We start from the raw sequence: 21,239 nt of genomic DNA on the forward strand, positions 1-21,239 counted from the left end.
CACGGAGGAAGCCGGTTGTTTGCGCCCGCCGGAGGAGGGGAAGGGGAAGGGTGTTAGTGTAAAGGAAAATCCATTTAGCTGTTAAACATTGTATTAATCTCACTTCGAGGAATTGCGCCATCCGGAAATTTTAACCGTCTTGTTGAAAAATACAATTTAATAAATTAAATTCTTACAGTTTACTGTTGAATAAGTGATTCTATTCAAGTCGTTGATTTCTAGATTGATCGCGCTTAAATCTGAAAAATTAGTTTACCTTCAATTTTTTATTGTAATTGGCTAAATATAAGAAATCATTACAGGGATACTAAAACATTAAAAACAAGACCAAATGTTTCTATACCAAGTAATAAGTTTTAATAAAAATAATTTGTATTTAAAACTGAGTTGTAGTAAAACGCCTAACAATTTTAACATAGGCACGCTTTTCATAATAACTTGAATGTTGTCTTGTAGGAAATCTTCAGCGATCGCAGTCGTACATCCGGCAGTCGTATTATTCTTGTCTGTAGAGACCCGCATGGTGTTAGACCCTCGTCAGGTTATGCCGAGATGTAATTCAATCCAGGCCGCCCCATCAATCTGTGAGTTCTCACGCATATATTTCTGTTGATTTGACAAATGAGAAGGGTGTACCGTCTATGCGATTTAAAGTGGCTGCGAAGATACGAGTGATAGATCTGAGTAATTTACACGAAATAAACTAATACATGCTCGTGTTCTATATTAGTATCTATCTAAGGGCTCGTGCAGACTACGAACTTTTTGTCGGCCGATAGTTTGATCGGGTCGTGCCTTCAAGACAAAGTAATATGTCTAATACAAAATTGTAATGTGCCCGAATCTATACATTTTTATACTGATCAAGCGCACGACTCTATAGGCCGATAAAAAGTCTGTTTTGCGGGAGCTCTTAGTCTTGCAGTTATAATATATATGAAAGTCATTTGCTTACCTCACTAGTATAATATAATTACAAATAAATATTACAGTAATTTTATTTAGAAAACACATAGGAGTGTTTAAAATAGATATATTCTAAAAAAGATAGCCCGATGAGTTAACACTTTCGGTATTACTGTGTTATTTATCCTTTAACCTTTTAAATATTTTGTTGAAAGATTGTAGCCGTGACATAAGGAATCAGCGGCAATAAATTTGAAGTAAATTCATATACGAGTTGTCGTGTAGCAGGTGCGAGCGAAGCAAACATTATCTATTATATGGGGGAGTGAATAATGCACTGTAAGTAACCCACTTGGATATTCTATTCCGGCCGCTGCATTATTATTTTATCATACTTATATTATAAATGCTAAAATTTAGATGGATGGATGGATGTTTGTTGATTCTGATGAAATTTGGCATAGATGTAGATGATAGTCTCCCATAGGCTACTGGCATTGTTTTTTTTTTAAATCCACGCGGACGGAGTCGCAGGTGAAAGGTAGTATTTAATATTTTGTATATTCGATAAATTTTTACTACTGCACGTTAATTGTAATTAGTTAATACTGAATAGTTTGTCTGTATAGATGAAAAAATCATTGGTTAGAATTTTCTAATATTAATAATGTATTGAGTAAATATACAAATTCTAGTAAAATAGAAAACTGTAACTAAATAGTAAAGTAAAATCATTACTAACTATTTTGAATGACGGCTATTTGTTGTGTAATGTTTTATTTGCTAAGGGGAATAAAATCTCTGCTGAAATAGAGTAGGTTTTAAAATACACTGCGGGATGAGGTGCTATTTTTAGTCATATTCCACTAGAATTTAGGTCGTAAGTAAGATTGCAACATATTTTTATTTGTGATGAAAATCATTTATATATTTTCTACTAATGAAATATTATCGATTTGATTATATCCCCGTCTTTCTTTTAATAACTTGAAAGTATTAGTTTTACTATAATTTTGCTTTTTCTGTTTAGTAATGAAATTCACACCGTACAAGATACTAAGGTTTTTTTTTTTCATGTATTTTATTTAATTTTAAAATCGAATACGCACTCGATTGAAGGTGAAAAGTTATTCTTTTAGAAAATAGTCTATATGCAGGCTATGCAAAATTTAGTTATTCCTGTTATTACTAAGCTTATAAAAATCGTAATAAAAGAGAGCGCATTAAAAGCGCATGCATATATTTTTAACCATTATACACGAAGCAAGTGTACTTTCCCCTTGCGTTTACGACTTACAAGGGAAAGGGGATATGTTATTGGCATAACTAGTTACGCATAAATATTTTTCTAGTCAGACTCAGACCAAACACGCGTAAAAACTTCAAACAGTTGCACCCTGGGTTTGTAGCTACCCTCGGCCGTAAATTACTCAACTCTCCCTCATTACTGCGGCCGACCATCCGTGGACGAGGGCTAAGGGCGCCCTCACTGTCTGCCTATACCGCACAATGTAACATCCCTTTAGTCCTTTGTGGATGCCACACCAGTCGTAATCGACAATCATTGCCACAACAAGGAATAAAACAATATGACTTGTCTTGTTTCGTAGATGTATGAGTATTACTTAATAGTTAGTACTTATATTTACGTCTATGGTTCCTCAACTGAAAGTTGTGTTCTAATTGTAAAGAGCGTCTTTAGTACGACTTTTATGCACTACAATTGTCATTGAAATTCATCACCTCTGAGAATAACATTTCATAATACATTGGTTATTTTTAATGCCGTCAGTAATGTCTTTTTAAAGATTTGTACTCGATTCCGTGACGTTGCATATTGTAATCGTATGTTGAAAGACCAGCTACTGACTTGAGAGTAAATGTATTTTATTTAAGTAGCTTAAATGGGGTTTTATTTACTCGGGCAACGAAAATACGAGGCGTGCGGCCGCGTGCCCCCGGGCAGCGCCTAATGTGTTATTATGTGAAATAAAACGCGCCCGCCCATACTAACCTCCGTTCGTTATACTTTTACCTTTTGAATTACCTTATCGATGTCCCCGTGAGCACGGACCTTTGCCTAATTAAAATATATGAGCACCACTTAAAAAAATGTTTATTTTCTTTATAGGCCCCGCTACTCTTTCGTTATACGAGGCAATTTGAACTAAATAGAAATTGAAATCGGATTAAGATTGCCTTAATATGTGAATTTATAACCTTAATCGTTCTCGTGATAAGAATAAAAGAAAAAGGTATGTTTTACATTTAATAGAAGCGTAGAAAAAGCAGGGTGGATATGAGGTTTTGTTTTTCTTGTTTTGTATAAAAACTGTGAACAAATACTTATATTATTGTTGCAGGATAAAAAAAATAATAGTAATGTCTTTATACACAGTTATCATAACCTATTGTTAGTAAAGTAAATTCAAGGGGCATTTCATGATTCGGTCAGACGTCACTTGCGGTTCCGTGGGCCATTTTGATTATCTCTTCTCTGATCTAATTTAATCGCAGTGTTAAAGATAAATTTGCTTTAAATGTGAGAACGTTGTTTCAATAGAATCCTACCCTTATTTAATTACTTAAAGTTATCAGTCCATTTTGTTAAAACTGTCGATATTGATTTCTCTAAATATTTAATAGATAGGTTAACATTTTGAATTTTATTATCATCACCATCATCATCATCATCACCAGCCTTTGTCCACGAGACAAAGTCTTTCCGCAATGCCTTCCACAGCATGCAGTCTTTCGCCTTTCGCATCTCGACCATCTGACGTCCGCATTGCTTACTTGAACTAAATCGTGACATTTGTAGAATAATTGTATAGTATTAAATTGTTATAGGAATTAATTGCTGCTGACTAATTTTGAGATGATTTGACTAACATAACATAGTTATCACATTAGATATAATACCCGTTATTGATTTAGTTTGAATTGAGTCATCAATATTAACATAATTTCAGCTTGTTTTACTCAATTGTTGAAAACTGGCAGCTCAATTACCATATTCACATGGCATCGCAGTTACAGGCAAGCTTGTTAGGGGATGGTGCCGTTTTAGGTAGGAATTTATTTAATACTACAATTTTGTTTTATGTAAATTACATGATGGATTGTAAGTAGCATTTTCGAAGCACTTTTTACGTGAAATATTCGTGTTTCGCTAACATACGTTAGTTTTTTTATGAAGTAGTTTGATGACCGCATTGCTAGCGGCTTGGCTCGCGGTGCGGGTCTTGAGTTTAAAACGATTTTTGGAGTTAAAATTTTTGTTGCGGGAAGCTGATGTGCTTATGTTGAATTTTAATAGTAAGTAAATTTACTAATTGCAAAGCAAGTAAACGTTGAATTGCTATTTTAGTATGTTCCATATCTATTATAAGTTTACTATACTTCTTTACTGGGGGATAGGAGCTTATTCTAAGTTAGGTGATACTAGGTCAACTATGCTGGTTCAGTGCGGGTTTTTTAAACTTTCTATTTGTATCTTGTTGAATTGTTGATTACAAAAAGAAAGGTTATAAGATTTAGTTTCTTCTGACCTTAACCTTTTACTTTTTGTAATTGTATATCTATTATCATCTAGGTTATGTAAGTAAATATTTTTGTAAGTTCGCTGTAGCTAAAAAGAATTAAAATAATGTAAAAAGCTCATAGTCGGAGGATGTTTTAATAAATTCTAGGCTACATGAGTCTGCTGTTTTAATAAAGTCCGAGAGTATTTTTTTAAAGTAATTACACCATCTGAGATTTACGTTCTGTAGTACGTTGGAATAAATTCAAATTTTATACTGTTTTATACAAGTGAGCGGCAAGTAATCTTTTCTTTTTAATTTATTATGTACTCATTTTGTATTGGCAGTTGGTTTTTGACGTAAAATAAAAAAAAACATTGCTTTTTCAAACTACATTAAAAAATATGGTTCTTAATTTAATATGTCGAGAATTTTAAACCATTGTTAAAAAAAAGTTAAATTGTTATTATTCAGACAAACATGTTATTTTAGCTGCGAAAAGGAACCGTTGTACTCGTTTCAAATTCCTCAGTAAATCCTACACCTACTGTAAGATTTAGAAGCCGATCCCAATGGCACGTCTATTTGAATAACGATTCCGACCGACAGACCCTATTTTAACGTTTGACAATCCTTTGATTCCATTGTTTGATTCCAGTAATTGAATAATGAATATTTTAGTAAAACGTTACGACTATCTTACTACCTTTATCAATCTCATTTATATTTTATATCAATGCCCTTTCAAGATATCTGAGTATGACAAAGGTAAAGATAATACCAGTGTTTACTCGGTATTGCCCATTGGTTATAGAAAACTTAACGGTTACAAATTTTATGACTAGAGTCTTATTAACAGAGCCTTGTGATGGACTTAAGCGTGTATTACTTCATATCCAGTAATTTCCCGTCGTTTTTATAATGTTATGACAAATAAAAATTGTAGTTGGTGCACATTGTTTTCCTTTGGGGAGTCCTACGATCAGTGGGCGACCTAAAGCTGTAGTTGACGTTTTTTCTGTAGTAATTATTGTGTTTTTAATTTAATAATATCAAGATTTAGTTACAAATAAGTTAGCAAGAGCATTTCAATTACATTTAGTATTTGTACGCGTCCCGTTGGTAGTTAGAGGTGATTTAGAATATTCCGTGTGCATACACGTTCCGAATGTCAGCAGAGACGTTACAAATAAGGAATGTGTTCGACAGCGCTGTCACGTCCAGATGGCGTGCCCGGGTGCAATTTGCTCGGTCGCGCCGCCTACTGTAATAACGACTTCCGTACCCCGCCGTGGCGCCTCCTCAAATTGGTCGCTTATCACCAATCTATGGTGTAGAGTAGGATATCAGTTGGGCCGGTCGCTATTTGTCAACACTCGCGGTAACTTGTTTCCTTGTTAACTGACTTAATTAATTATTGATGTTAAATGACAAAGACTGTGTGATGTATCATACGCAGTACGCAGAACTTTAAGAGCGGCCGCACACCTTTGATTAAACTATCGCATAATTCTTGTGCGATTGTCAATTGTTTCGCATTCCATTGAACTGTTTAATGGAACAATAAGACATCGAGAAATAAGCATATAGGTGCCTCCATATAAGACCCTAGAAATCAAAGCGCGACTAAACAGTTCCACGATTTTTTAATCAAACGTGTGCGTAAAAGTACAATTTTAAATATAGTACAATGTTTTAATTACTTTGAATATAAAAAAAGGCATAAACAACAAAGCGAGAAAATGTTAGGTTTGACTAAAACCGTTTCGTGACTTCGCTCGGAGGTAAAGACAAATAATTAAAAAATATATACAATTTTGTTTTATTTAAACCTTTTTTTAATTTGGAGTGGGGATTTTTACCTTTAAAAAGATATGCCAATCGCATAGAGCTACTCTTCATATTTGATATTTTAAAATAATTTTCTATTTATGATATAAATATGCTGAGTGAGTTATCTGTGTATTTCACATCAAACATCCACAAATTTTGTGAAACTATTACCGTAATTAGCAACACATGTTAGAAAACTCAAGCCTCTATTAAACTGCTGAAGTTAAATATAGAAACTACATGATAAGCTTTCATTCATGCAAAGTAATAACTTTCATAAGCTGTTACCTACTTAGTATGGACATAAATTATCATGCAAAATATGTACGTTACGAGTGTGTTCGCTGAGTTACGATCAGGAGTGAAAACTTTGTTATATTTTACCTGAACATGTTTCTACTTGGTTTATTGCTTTCTAACATATTATTTCAAAGAACTCTCGGAATTTATTCCCCACAGGCAGCCGGCAGGTAATCCCGAAGGCTCTTATTCGGCTACTTAGTTCGCATACCATGGATATATGGATAGGAAATTTTCTTAAACATATCTGAACGGGATGTGGGTTACGTTTGATATTGAACGATCTTTGATGACATATTGCATATTACCACCTGCAGGAAGTTGTATTATTATTCCTGATATTTCAAGGAAAATAAAAGGAAAGATAGTATGTTTTTGAACATACGTTTTGACTTTGGAGATCAATTGTAACGGTTTTATCTTTTAAATGAAACTCACATATCGAATAAAAATAAATATATGATTGTTAAGCTAATAAATAACTATTAATATTTTCATGCATATTATTAGTAAAATATACAAGTATTTCTTTCTAAGTTTATGTTATAAATACAAGATTGATGTAATGCGGGGCTAATGTGTACTCGCGTGTGTATCGTTACATGAATAATACAAAAATTATTGCATTATTAACGTACGAAAGGAATGTTCTGAGATTGTGTAACGGTAAATTTATACAATTTAAACCTGTAGTACACCATTGCTAAAGCTAAACGAAAGCGTAGCGAATCGTTAATCGTTAACTGCGACACGAAAAAAATTGCTTCATAACAGATTTAGTTAATCCAATCCGTCCTATTAACTGAGCGGAAAATTATTTTACTTAAACATAAAAAAAATAAATGAATAGCATTGCACGATGAATTAGTTTTTCATTGCTATTGCAGCGCCTTAATAATTAAAATTTGTGGGTCGAAACGATCATAAAACGAAGCGAAGTCAGATATGAATCAAACTTCGCTTTTGCGGCTGTGTGCTACAGGTGTTATATTTCTGTCGTCTGGATCGCTATGAAAGACCGCGCCGAAATGTTAGCAGTAGCAGTGTGGGTATTATTAAATCATGTTATATTTACGTGTCACGCACGTCCATACTTAAAGCGCAATTTGTTACACAATTTTCTATAAACTTTTGTAATAAAATGCTCCGACAACGTATACTTGAATTGTAAATAGTAAAATTTTCTCTACATACATGATACGTTACTTAAAGTTGCTCGATTCAATTCTACGTATATCTTGACACTCAGAACCATTCAATTGTTTCTTAGGCAGTCCTTTAGTATACATAAATATACAAAACTGCCTGTTTTTAATGTTGTTTGTCATACGTAGATATTGTTTATGTTTTCCTTTTTATTTTAATTAGATTCTCCTCTTTCTCTCTTTTCATCTGCCGGCTTATCGGCAACAGTCACTAATGACGATAGCCAATTATATAAAAAAATAATATTTCTCTGGCTATTGGTCTCAATACGTCATACCTTAACTCGTCTGAGCTCTATATGTTTTAATTATAAACAAAGCTCCTAAATATCCAAATGAAACAGAACGTTAATACAGTAAGTAGTGATGCGAGCATTCATAATTACTAACAAGGGATGAGTTTATTCGTATACAAAGTCAATGAAAAGCGTATTCACAGAGTGGCTCAATGTAATTCGCAGTACAAAAAAACGAAGTGCCGTGCATAACGAACACACTTATGCTGCATTCAATATTGTATCCATTGTGTACAATTGTGTGTGTGTTACTGGAGCTGAAAGTAATCTGTGCGCACTCTCTCTACTGTTTTAACTCGATGTGATTTATTATCGCGTCTCCACGTACTCGTATCGCAGGTAGAGATTTATTCAATCACGTTTAAAACCTTGTTTGCTATCGTATCTGTTAGTTTTATTGCAAATACTGTGAGCGAAATAATCGATTAATATTCAATTTATCGATTAATAACAAATTAATAACTCAAGATAAAAAACAAGAAGAAAGTTTACAAACCAAAAATAACGACGTTTGTTGTAAAACTTGAGGTGTTCATTTCGATTATAAAGTTAAGATTTAAGTTGCAAAAATATTTGGCATGTCGGAAGACGAAATTGCTAAATAAAAGTATCTGAAACTTACCTTTGTCGATCATACGAATTACATATGTTATGATTAAATCAATAATGTAAGTTAAGTATTAACTAAAATATGCGTTCTTCAAAACTAATAAAAAAGATCTCTACCGCTAAAGAAATACTTCTATGTTACATAAACACGACCATTTTGTTCATATATTTCTAAGTTTTGGGCAAGTCGATAGATGCGAGCGGTTAGAGGGCTTTGTGTGAATTTGTGTACGATTCTCATTGAGCGGCAGATTTCCCGATGAGCAGAAATGATTGATGTATGGATACCTCGCTATTGTTGCTTCTCTTCGCCACCGTTTAATATTAATCTTAACGTAGAGTTATCATATTTGATGGAAAGGTTCGTTATTAAGTAGTGTTTAATTTATCATTACTATTACTTGTATAAATGATCTCATTTAATATGAAAACATTTGCACATCAAAAGCATAAATTTGAATATCTAAATTAGTGTTTATATAATTGAGGAGTTAACAGATTTTAATGATTGATTGTTCAGTTCGAGTTAATGCTGGGTTGCTGGTGTTTTCGTTCATTTTATTATAACCTAGTGATTCATTAGTAAGGTTGATGTAAGTTTCATAGGAAACGTGTTTTGAAGTTATCGATAGAAAAATATTAACGAATAGTTAAAAGTATCCGGGAAACCGACCATTAGTCACTTAATTCAATGTCTTTTACTCTATCTATAATGTCTTCATGTTGTTCGTTTATTTTATTACAAATATACCCATGATAGGAGCTACTTATACGAATAACTTTAGTTATTTTAATAGCCTCGTCTATTTCCTTAGTAATTCTGTATTATTATACTTACTTGTTCCCCCAATAGCGTGACGGCTTGAAGCAGTCAACCTAGAATTAGAAAGCCATAATAAGCAAACATCTAGAGATTTATGCTTAAAATAATTAAGCGAATGTACACTAATAATAGGAATACAGAACCACTTTACTTTTGTTGAAGTAGTAATACGTAAATAGATTTCTAATCGACTTTTATCTTGATAAAGAAATCTTTCGAAAATTGAGTATAAAGTAGTTTTTTTATATAATACGAATTATAGTACAAAATAAGAATAAATGTACAAGTCGGATGAGTTGCGAATATTTTATGCTCTGTGTAGTATCGAGGAGTAGTGCATTTTTCTTTTTGCCGATGTTAGATTGAATTTTTTACCTTAAAAGAAGCAGTTTGCAAGTCTGCTTTTTACCATTTTTAATTTGTTACAAATTGTTTTTTAATTTTTATTATCCTTATTGTGCTATGTATTATAATAGTATCTACTTTTTATTTAAATAAAAACGAAACAAGTATGTTTCATATGCATTTTTAAACCAAAAAACAAATTAAATTCTAATAGGATTTTCAGAAGAGTCCATAAAATGTTTGGATCCATTTTTTTTCTATAATATAAGGTGGCAAATGAGCAAGAACCCACCTGAATCCACCTAAATGGAAAGCAACCGGTGCCCAAAAACATCCGCAATTACAGATGCGTTGCCTACCTTTAGTTGACGGAGGAGGAGACGCACATAAAGAGGACAATTCTCCATCCTATGCGTCTCCTTCATCCTCAAGTCCACTCTTCCTTCCCATCCTTTCTTCTTACGAAAAGGGTAGAAAGGGAAAGGGACTAAAATTAGGTCTAAAAATACAGGTCAATGGTTTTTTTTATTAAAACTGTCTCTTGCGAGGATCAACTAGTTGAAAATAAACATCCAACTCTTGTTGATTTTACGATGGTTGAATTTAAATACAAAGGTTGAATTAATTAAATTAAAATTAAATCATCCTATATCCGTTTGAATGCGAGATGCAGATTTACGTTCTTAATGAGAGAATTTGGGGCATAGTTTGCTCGGCGGCTACGTACGTTGCAGGTAAGCGAATTACATTTAGCTCTCATTTTATTTTTATTTACTTAATGCTGATTTTAATGTAATACAAAGGAAAATATTTGTACATCACCAATTTGGTTGAGATAAGTTCGTTTTACGACATTTAAGAACAATATCGTAGAGTCTTATGGCAATATTTATGTATATTTTTTTTCCATTTACTGAATAGTGATAAAGCCCTAAAAAATTGTTATCAATTTAAGTTACAAACTTTACCTTACAGTGGTACTTATATTACATGTCCATTCCTGGTATTTATAGATTGAAAAGATTCCAAATGAAAAACAGTAACTTCAACCTTTTTAATTGATCAAAATAGATTAAATAAATAAAGTCTTGTATCTTTTATAATACGCCTCCGCATTATCTATTTGTTGACGAACGTAGGAGGTTTTAAGTAATTACACAAGGAAAGTAAGAGCCAATTTAAATTACTTTGAGTTGCCTTTATATTAGAAGTAGGATAATACTTGAGTATTCTGTATTTTTAGTTTTTATACATCTTTGTAGTATTTATAGAATTCCTATAGTGTGACTACTAAACCAAGTTTATACAAAGTAGTTCGCGTGTTTCGCGCCGCTCGGCCGCTCAAAGTTTTAACAGCCATGTAAAGACTCATTTTTTTTATATAAGCCGATTAGTATTTAAACGTACTTGTATGTTCTTTATTTATATGGTATATGTTACTTTAAATATGATAATACGAAGAATTCCTACCGAAATATAATACAAGCAATATGAAGTTCATGTTCTATGTATTTGTTTACTAGCTTTTACCCGCGACTCCGTTCTCGTGTAATTAAAAAATCAAAAGCAAGTTGTACACATGTTCTTATAGACTATCCTCTATATCTATGCCAAATTTCTATATCCGTTCAGCCGTTTAGGCTACAAACTCTAACAAACATCTATCCATCCAACTAAACTTTCGCTTTTATAATATTGGTATGATAAAACAAGATTAGAAAGAAAAACTAAAAAGTCAAGATTCAGCATAGATCACACTAATCTCTGATTTCTAAAATTTAAATACGTATTTTGAATTTAAGGTTTACTTACCTATGTTTTCCCTACATTTACATTAGGGAAATATCATGCCTTGCCTTGTTGACGTATTGACAGAGACATTTGCTCTAGTGTATTGTCCACAGATCGCTTATTTGTCGATCGTCCCGCGTGCATTCCCTTTCAATCACGAACCTAACGTTTGTACAAGCGACATACTCTCTGTGGGACTGCTATAATTGATTTCAAATACTTTAACAAGAATATTATAATTTAAATATTAATTGTAAATCATTTGAATTTTTGGTTATTAAAATTACTAAAGATAAGCGAAAGAGTTAGAGCGCACACCTGAAACTAAACTATCGCATAACTATTTAGTCAAAGGTGTGCGCCCGCTCTTACAGTAACTAATTAGCTTGTAAGCATAGATTGAAAGGTGTAGAAGTCTTCCTCTCCTTAGACTTTAGTTACTACTAATTTCATGTAAATAAACTTAAATATTAAAGTAAACGCTTACGTAAGTAAATTGCAAAGAAAAATAGCACTTTAGTAGCTAAAGGAATGTTGAACTAGTACAAGTTATTAAAGTAAAGAGGAAAAAAATTAAGATTACAATACAAGAATATTGTGTACCGCAAAACTTGGCACAAAGGGTTTCTTAAGTTCCTTCATAAAACTAACAATATTGCTCGCGGTAACAAGACAAGAACGTTTCTCTCCAGCCCATATTCGCGCCACTATTGTCTTGCTCGGCAGACTTTAGAGGCTCGAGCCCGCGCCCGCAGCGTTAGTCTGTGCCCATTGTTTAGCTTTCTTCACCTGGCAAGACGGATTCCACACAAAGGCGGCGCTCGTTTCTGCACTTGTGTTTGTTTTTGTTATGCAATTGGTGGTTTAGAGCACGCTGTATAGACGAGGGCGCGGGCGGATCTTCACTCGTTTGTGAACTGGAGTGTACAGGGTGTTCGCTGCACGCTGCACACCTACCGCCCGTACATTTGTTCAACTCGCATGAAAACAAGTACCTTTCAGTCCGCTCGGTGCTCGAGCGTTGGTATTTTGTTACATGTAGTTGAGGGTTATTTTGAAATATAAAAAAAACCGTCGAAGGAACGCTCCTCATAAAATTTGCTGCGGTGCGCGGAGTATGCAATTTGCATTTTATGCCCCGACATGAGGATCACAGCAAAATACTAACCGAGAACGGACGGAGTTTAAGTGTAAAAGAAAATAAGCGACGGTTATATTGATTGTCGAGTCCCGGATATGTATGAGTTTGCTTGCAGTTTTTTTTTTATCTCAATTAACAATATGAGTGTACATTTTAGTATTTCATAATTTTTAATAACCTTTCTAATAATTTAAATGTTGGATTTGATTATATTAATTTACACAACTAAAATAAAATGCCAAATACGAACTAAAACTTCAAGCTAATAAGTTCATTAAAATCGATCAAGCCAGTCAACATACAACAAACATTCTAATTGTACAAGACATTAAAACACCAACAAAGGCAACGATGAGCTCTGCTGAAACAGGGTATGGTGTTAAGATGTCGGTAACCGGACCGGGGGAAGCGGGGGGCAGAGGGGGAATTGATCGCCTTCAATAAGATTGAGCGTTGGAATTCTATCCCTTGAGATATGGAGTTGAGTAGAGCTTTATTTAGCTTTAGGTTAACAGGGTGGCTAAATTCAAGATGGATGGCGGAGAGGATTTTATTACGCGACAATCAATTGCTCGAAGATAAGTTAATTTTGTATTTAATTGCCTCTACATTACAAGAGTTGTATAAAGACTGCTTTATACTGACACACTAATTGATTTTCTGTTCCTATTCTTCTTTATGGTGAAAAAATAAATAAAAACAACACTTTCAACTGAACTACAAAATTGGTGTTAGATAATATTTTTTCACTTATTTTTTTTAAGTCTATTTAAAAGATATGCAAAAAATGGAGGTAGTGACAGAGGACGAGTGGGAACAAAGAGTACGATAATTTGCATAATACTGTGCACCTTTTAAATTCGAGAGTTATACGGGACGAGCTGGGCTCGCGCCAAACCGACTCCATTTAGTGAACCCGATCCAGATTATAAGCTTACATTCTTCGCAACGACCATTATGCCTCTTGACACGAAAAGATGAAATAACTCTGATAAAAAAAAAATCGTATTTTGTTAGAGGGCACGTCATGTTTCTATGATAGACTCGAGATGAAAGGTTTAATCTCAAACGATCTTTATTAGGTTTGCTTATAAATAACAAAATAACCCCGGTTTGCCTTTGTATTATAAATAAGGTTGATTAAGCTCAAAGAGTAGATAGAAGGTTAAATTATAATACTATTTAAAGAATTTGTTATAAAAAAGTTTTTATAAGTTCCTAGCGCCGGCCAGTTCGGTTTTTATTTCTACAACATGAAATATAGTCGGCTAGAGACTCGTTAAAAGAACACGATCTAGAATTACCCGCTGGCCAGTCGGAGGACGTCGGCTAACCCGCTTTATGTGCACTTAAAGCTGTTCCCGGACTTGTTCCATCCAGCGGTTAACACGAGTCTTAATTTAAACTAAAACGAAGCGCATCCAAAGAGCCACAAATGAAAACTTAAAAGAATCTCAAAGCGTACGCAAAGTTATCTCAGTGTGTTCGTGACGTAATCGAGAAAGGATGTTTCTATACAATTTGTTGCCGACGCTCGGGGCTTCTACGATAAAGTATTTTTGTTTAAGGAGTTCCTTTCAATAAGTTTTAGGTAAAATCGAAGAAAAAATTAGACGTATCAGTACAGAACTTTCAAACCGATCACACAATGATAATTTAAGGTTATTTTAATTTTAAGTGGATTTAATCTGAAGAATTAACAAGTGAATCAATCTAATCCAGGAGTTGAGCTTCTTGTGTATTCCTTGAGCTCTACAATGAATTTAAAAATGTATAACAATACCATTACCATTTGGTATTCTAATTTTGATTAGATCAACGTAATGGTGAGATAAATATCTTGAACGTTTATTATAATCAGCGTACCATTTAACGTTTTCCAAAGTTAAAATATCTCAAGACTCGTAGCAATTTGAGTCCTACATTTGATGTACTTTTTCAAATCCCTTGTCATAATATGAAATTTGCAGATAAATCCTTTTCTGTTCAGGCTTCGCGCTTATGGAGTACCCTACCTTTGTCAGTCAGACGTGCTCAATCACTGACAATTTTCAAAAGATCCGGCAAAACCTTTACTTATCTCCCAAAAGGCCTATCACTAATCTGCAATCATATATCCAAATGTAAAATAAACAATACATAATATACATTTACTTCTAAAATTTTGCAAATTAAGGTTTCTATTGAAATTATAGTTTCGCACAGGATAGAGAATTATTTTTTTAAACACAGCATAGCTTAAATTAAAAAAAAATTAAAATCGCTAAACACATTTTGCGCAAACTATTTTTATTTATGGATAGATCTCATTAGATTTAATAAAAGATTTGCATTAAAAAGCAATAGGAATATTTATGTTACTTTTAATATAAACTATATTTTCATTATTAAAAGTAAACGTACATGGTTGATGGTGCTTCACGTTTTATAACAAGAAATCGCTCTTGTGAGGGTCAACATTATACACCGTAAAGTCGCGATCCGGCTTTGGTCACGCAGGAAAATACTTTTTTGATTATTCGTTAATGATGTGGGGTATAAAAGTAGCCTTCGAAATGTAATACAACCTCTAGATGTGCTGATAAAAGTTACCTGTTTATCAGGTTAACATTGCTTGTTATTTTTAGAAAAAAAAAATGGCAACTTAACGTTTTTAAATTAGTTTTGTTAGTAAACAACATTTTGAACTGATTTATAGAAGAAATACGTTGTTTAATGAAATAAAATGTTTTCTTAATAAAAACATCCGAGTTTTCCTAGTATTGTTATCAAGTAGGAAATGTCAGTTCGTTTCTATTTCAGAGAAGGATCAATTAAAGTGAAATTCGTAAAGAGGTTATCAAGCACAAGGGTAAGGAGAAATAAAAGTCGGAGGGAATACAAAACAGCTGTCAAAATTTAATTGCCAGATAAGTATTGCGAAATAAGATTTTCCGCATTGTTTTGTTTCAAAGTCGTTTCTAAAATGTTTCTCGTTGGGCGAGCGAGCAGCGACCAGGCAGGTATCTGTCCCATTTCAGCTCGAGTTAAACAAATTTTTCGCAACAGACTTTTTCGAGGCTCACCTCGAGGATTTGAGAGATATACGAGGTTTTGGTTTTACTGCTTGTTTGTGTTTCTTTTTAGTCCTTTGTATTCTTTTCATTTCGTTAAAGTCATTTTGTCTCTTTTAGAGGCATAATTTGAATTTATATTAATTGACATCGGTCTAAGATAAACTTATCTTTGTTATTTTTAAAACACTTTTAAAATAAATTATACAGACCGTAGACTAAACTGAGATCTAGCAGAAATTAGTGACACAGTTTTTTTATCTAGTGTTTACGCACTCTTTTCGTATATATTCAGTAACATAATTTAATACTAATTTATTCTTTAAGTGATTAGTAAACGGCTTTTAGACTTTATAAAAAGAACTGTCTTAGGCCAATCAAGAATGTTCATTTAGTTTTCATTACTTGCTTTAATAATATGGATATCTAAGGAAAGAACCTCAAATTGATAACATGATCATCATTAGCTGTACCATAAACTTCAAGAAATCCAAGCTTTTAGATGTACTTGTATCACCTCAAATGATAATATTTTACTAAGATAAAGTCAGGATATAAGATTCCCTTCGTGAAATTGCGGTGTGCAATGTTTTCAGCGTAACTCATCCACTCCAATATCGAAGAGATTGTGAATGTTAAATTATGGCTATAACAATTTCGTATTGGCCTATAAAACCTCCTTTTCGCTTTATTTATTCGCAGTAAAATGATCAATATTCGATATTGACATTAGAAACATTTGCGTAAAGATGAACATTTTTCGTTTAGTTTTATACGCGTTTTATATCGAGAACCTGGATGAGAAAACGATCGCGAAAGATATGAAGGGATTCCAAATACTTTGGAATGTGGTATCAAATAGTTTATTGCAATAGAATATAGAATGGCGATGTTTAAAAAACTATTTTAAGGTTGAATTGTCGCAATAGCCTTGACAAAGGTCTTTATTCTGTCATTAAGGATATAATTTCCGGGTGTGTTCAGTGACTGCTTCACCTATCATATGAGTTATACTAGACAAGATTAGGATAACGGGATCCAGTGCTCTGCATTAAAACCTCATTAGTACTAACTGAAAATGATTACAATTGTTTTTTAGTTGATTATTTTTAATGGCTTTCATGCACTGTTCGTTTTTTAAACGTATGATAAAGCTATAATTAAAATGGGAGCAGTAAGTTTTATTTGTAAAGTAACTGAGTACGGAAGTGTTGTGTTAAAGTTAGTTAATTAAAAGCATATATACCTGTTGAGGTTATATTTGAGCAAATAATACAAAAGCGTCAACCACTGTTGTCAAAACGAGTTCACATGTGGTCGTACTAAATTTGTGCGTTCCAAAAACCCTTTTATACTCAAAAAGGTATATGAACTAGTTTTAGTAAGTAGATTTAAACCGTATCCTAATACTTCGATAACCGTAATACCTTAATGGAGAGCTTTATATTTGCATTTATTTAGATCAATGATATACTCGTACAACTTCTTTAATTGGTAATTCGATAAAGGTTTCCTTGGGACAGAATAATCCTCGTATGAAGAATACATACGTTTCAGTCACTTTACACTAACAAACTGTTGCCTTAGTTTTTCTAAGGGAAATGAAAAGTATAGGAATATGTTTTTAAAATATTATTTTCCTTGTAGAAACACATATTAAAGAAACGTAAGAAATTCACAGCGAAATATTGTTATGAAAAAATCTGTAAATACCTCTTCAAGACAAACAGTGGCAACTCAGTCACAGAAAAAAATTGTATAATGATTATTTTTTATTGTTTATGCTGTATTACTATTATTTTAATAAGTTAAAATTTCATCGAGTACAAAGTTGCGAGGCGATAAGATTTATAAGGTAGATCAATCACGAACAAGTCTCGGCTCTCGCTGCAATAAATAACGATAATCTTTTCAAAAGACCCGTCCACATTATTTTCTTCTTTCCACGGTACGTGCTATTTACATTTTATGGTCCGGTATTTTATTTTTATGAACAACCTTATATAGTTATTTTATTTTACTACTTCATAGCTATTGTAACAATCCACTTTTAGGTTGTTAAGAATTTGAGGTTATATTTTGTAGCAAATTTTAAGGATTTTTTATGCAAAATGACTAGTTAAATGAACATTTTTGTAACGACATCGACAAAATTTCAATCGGGCGTCAACAACACTAATAATTCTCCAACAAATTTAGCGCAATATTCGTGATAAACCTTCTGTATAGTAACGTGTTTGTAAATGTGCATGGACTCGACTACACGCATTGTTGGCATAAGTAAAATAGTATAATGTAACGTCAATACAACGTTAAGGTATTTTTATTGGTCGTTATAAGTAGAATGAATGCATTAAAAGTTATAGTAAACAGTTTTTTGTAGAGAAAATAAAACGAGCTGTGTTGCGTGACTAATGACTTTTCTTCTATTTCTTATTGTTTTTGAGTTGTTGACCCTGCGCTATCGACGTTCGCCGCGAGCCCTCCCTCGATAATTACTACAATGAAATGATTTACACAAATATATGGTTATGATCGTGATGTTTGAAACACGAAAATGTTTTATAAACCATAATCATTTAGGCATTTATTGTAAAATATCAAATGAATGCCCGTAATAGACGTATATTTTGAAAATGTATTGTAACACAAAATGAATGAGTAAATATTATTTCATTTTTAGGAATATTGTTAAAATTCGTTTAATTTCTACGATTGGTTAGTAATGACAAACCTGGTAATATTTCCCTATTCCTATTCCGTGATTATTCTTAAAAAAAGGCCCATCTACGCACTTATAAATATTGTAATTATTGTGATTTAGTCCTATAATGACTATATGACATGATTCATAATTTGACTTCTCTAAAAACAAGTTCATATAATCCTATTCAAGTCAGATATATTTATTCCTACAATTTCGAACCATCTTCAGAAAAAAATTATAGAACTAATGGTGTTTCCATTTTGCGGATCCTTCAGTGACATCCTTTCGAAAGCGATTAAACATTTTCAGTTTGAAAATGTGCGTTATGTTTCAGATAAAAGTCAGAGTGCTTTTAACAATATTGCGCCGTTCTTTTATTTAGTTCTTGTTTCACTTTGTTTATAGCGTGCTGTAGTTCTTTGTAGGTAAGCTCGTTGTGGACCGAACACGTTGGCATTATGGCGGTGGTAAAGCGCGGGAACTCGTTTGTAAGTGTAGAAAAGGGCTTAGAATATACTAGAGATAAAAGAAAAGGACGGCTCAACGATACAAGTAAATATTTTCAAACTTACATTAAAAAATGGTACAGCTGTAAATATTTCGGTGTTTACTGTTAGTAATTAAAGTAACGTAATAGCGTGCGTACACCTTTGAGTAAACTATCGCACAACTATTTAGTCGCGCCTTGTTATGCCGGTGCGGATACTACTCAATCCTTAGTTGTGTGACTAAACAGTTGAATTGGCTGCGAAATAATTTTCAATCGAAAATCGCACAACAATTGTGCGATAGTTTCGTCAAAGAAATGTGCCCGTACTTATAGAAACAAATTTACAAAGAACATTACGAGATTTAGTTCATGTTTTGAATTTTAATATTACATACAAACAAAATAGTTTTTTTGAAGAAAGGTTACTTTTAGTCGTTAAAATTTTCTTTATAAATTAAATAATCTAATAAGGTTGTAAAGCAGTGTTAAATCTCAAAGTACTCTAAGATATTATGTTGGGAGTTGCGTTGACTGTGGATATTTTTCAGTGTACTATGAAAGTGTAGCAAGATGTACTGAGGTCTTAACTTTGTTGGGCTACTGAGCGAAAGCCAACCCTCTTATCTTAGCAGCTACTTTTTATACAATGTAAATTTAATATCTGTTGTTTTGTTTATAACTAGTTGCATTGAAATATTACGATTTTGATTTAAATGTCTTTAACCTTTAACTCTACGGAGTTTTTAGTAGCAAAATAGCTGTTTTTTTTAGTAAACTAGTTATTTTTTAATTGAAACAGATTTTTTTAAATTAAATGTCCGTCAAACTAAATACTGTCGAAGTAACAGTTAAGAGACTGTATCATTGCTTTTAATTACGCGATACTTTTTCGATTTTTTGGTATAAAATTACCTATTTAAAGTGTTGAGTTTCGCTAATTATGATGTTAGTAAGATAGTAATATCAATTGTTACAAGTATTTCTAAGATTTAAATTCACTAAATAAAACATTCGCAAAAGAAAAAAAAATCACTTATATAAAAACCTTCATAACTCTTGTTTTTCGTACATTCAGAAATATGAAAAGACAGTCGCTTTATGAGGGGCAAAACTATTCGCAGCTCAATCTTCAGTTGTTTCTCGGATATGGTATCATTTAGTTGCAGTTACCGCGCAAATTGGCCGCTTTCTACGTTTCCAACGGCTTCAGCGGAATACTGCCAACATAAATATACAACTACTGGAAGTGTTATAACAGTATTTTAAAAACATATATTCTTAATAAGCGATGGAGGTTTTCATAATCGTAAAATTCAACAAAAAAGAACGAACAGAACTACTGAAATATGTCTATTGAATAATGTTAAGGAATATTTAAATTTGTGCTGACCAAAAACTGGAAATATTAACGTTTAATATATTTCTTCGTTACTTTGAAAATTTTAAAAAGGCTAAACCCTGTGCTCGAGTACAAGTTAGGTTACCAAGCAGAAACAGCACTAACAAGCTCAAGTCGTATTAGCCTAATATTGTACCGACGGCGTAACATATATCGAGTTCTTGAACTTAAAAACAATATATAACATTCAATTACGTACAATATTTTTTCGTTTTAAATATTTTTGTTGTTACGTCTAGTTTCCGTATCTCTATATGAAAGGCATGGGACGTGCGACAACCGTGAAATATTTTACGATTCCTGAGACATAAGCCTATGGAGAGCGGCTGAACCTTCACGTATTCGTCCCCATTCGGTGATTTGTTAAGAAGAACTAGTGCTGTTACTAGCGCATATTTCTTGTTGAAGGTTAGCATTTATTTTGCTTCAATATTGTACGCTTTTTACTCATACTACTCTATAGTTTATATTCTTAATATAAATAAATTCATGGCGTGTGGTTGTTCCTGAAGAAATAAAATTATCAAAATCGTTTAAAAAAAAATCATTAAGTTTTCAAGGTATCATTTCATTTTATCTATTTATGTGCGTCTTTAGAAATTACGTCGTCTGATAAATAATGTTTTTGTCTAAATTACAATACTTTCCCCGACTGTCTGTTCGCAATAGAAATATTTGGGTACCAGGTTTTTTCATACATCAAGAGGTTAAAAAGGAAAATGAGCCTTAAAATAATTTACACTTTTAGAATATCGGAAAACAGTGAATACAGTGAGACGATTACGTACTAAGATAAGTATTTGGTTAAATGTAATTC

The sequence above is a fragment of the Papilio polytes genome, unplaced genomic scaffold (assembly GCF_000836215.1).
Source record: "Papilio polytes unplaced genomic scaffold, Ppol_1.0 DF823731.1, whole genome shotgun sequence".
In the NCBI taxonomy this organism is placed as follows: Eukaryota; Metazoa; Arthropoda; class Insecta; order Lepidoptera; family Papilionidae; genus Papilio; species Papilio polytes.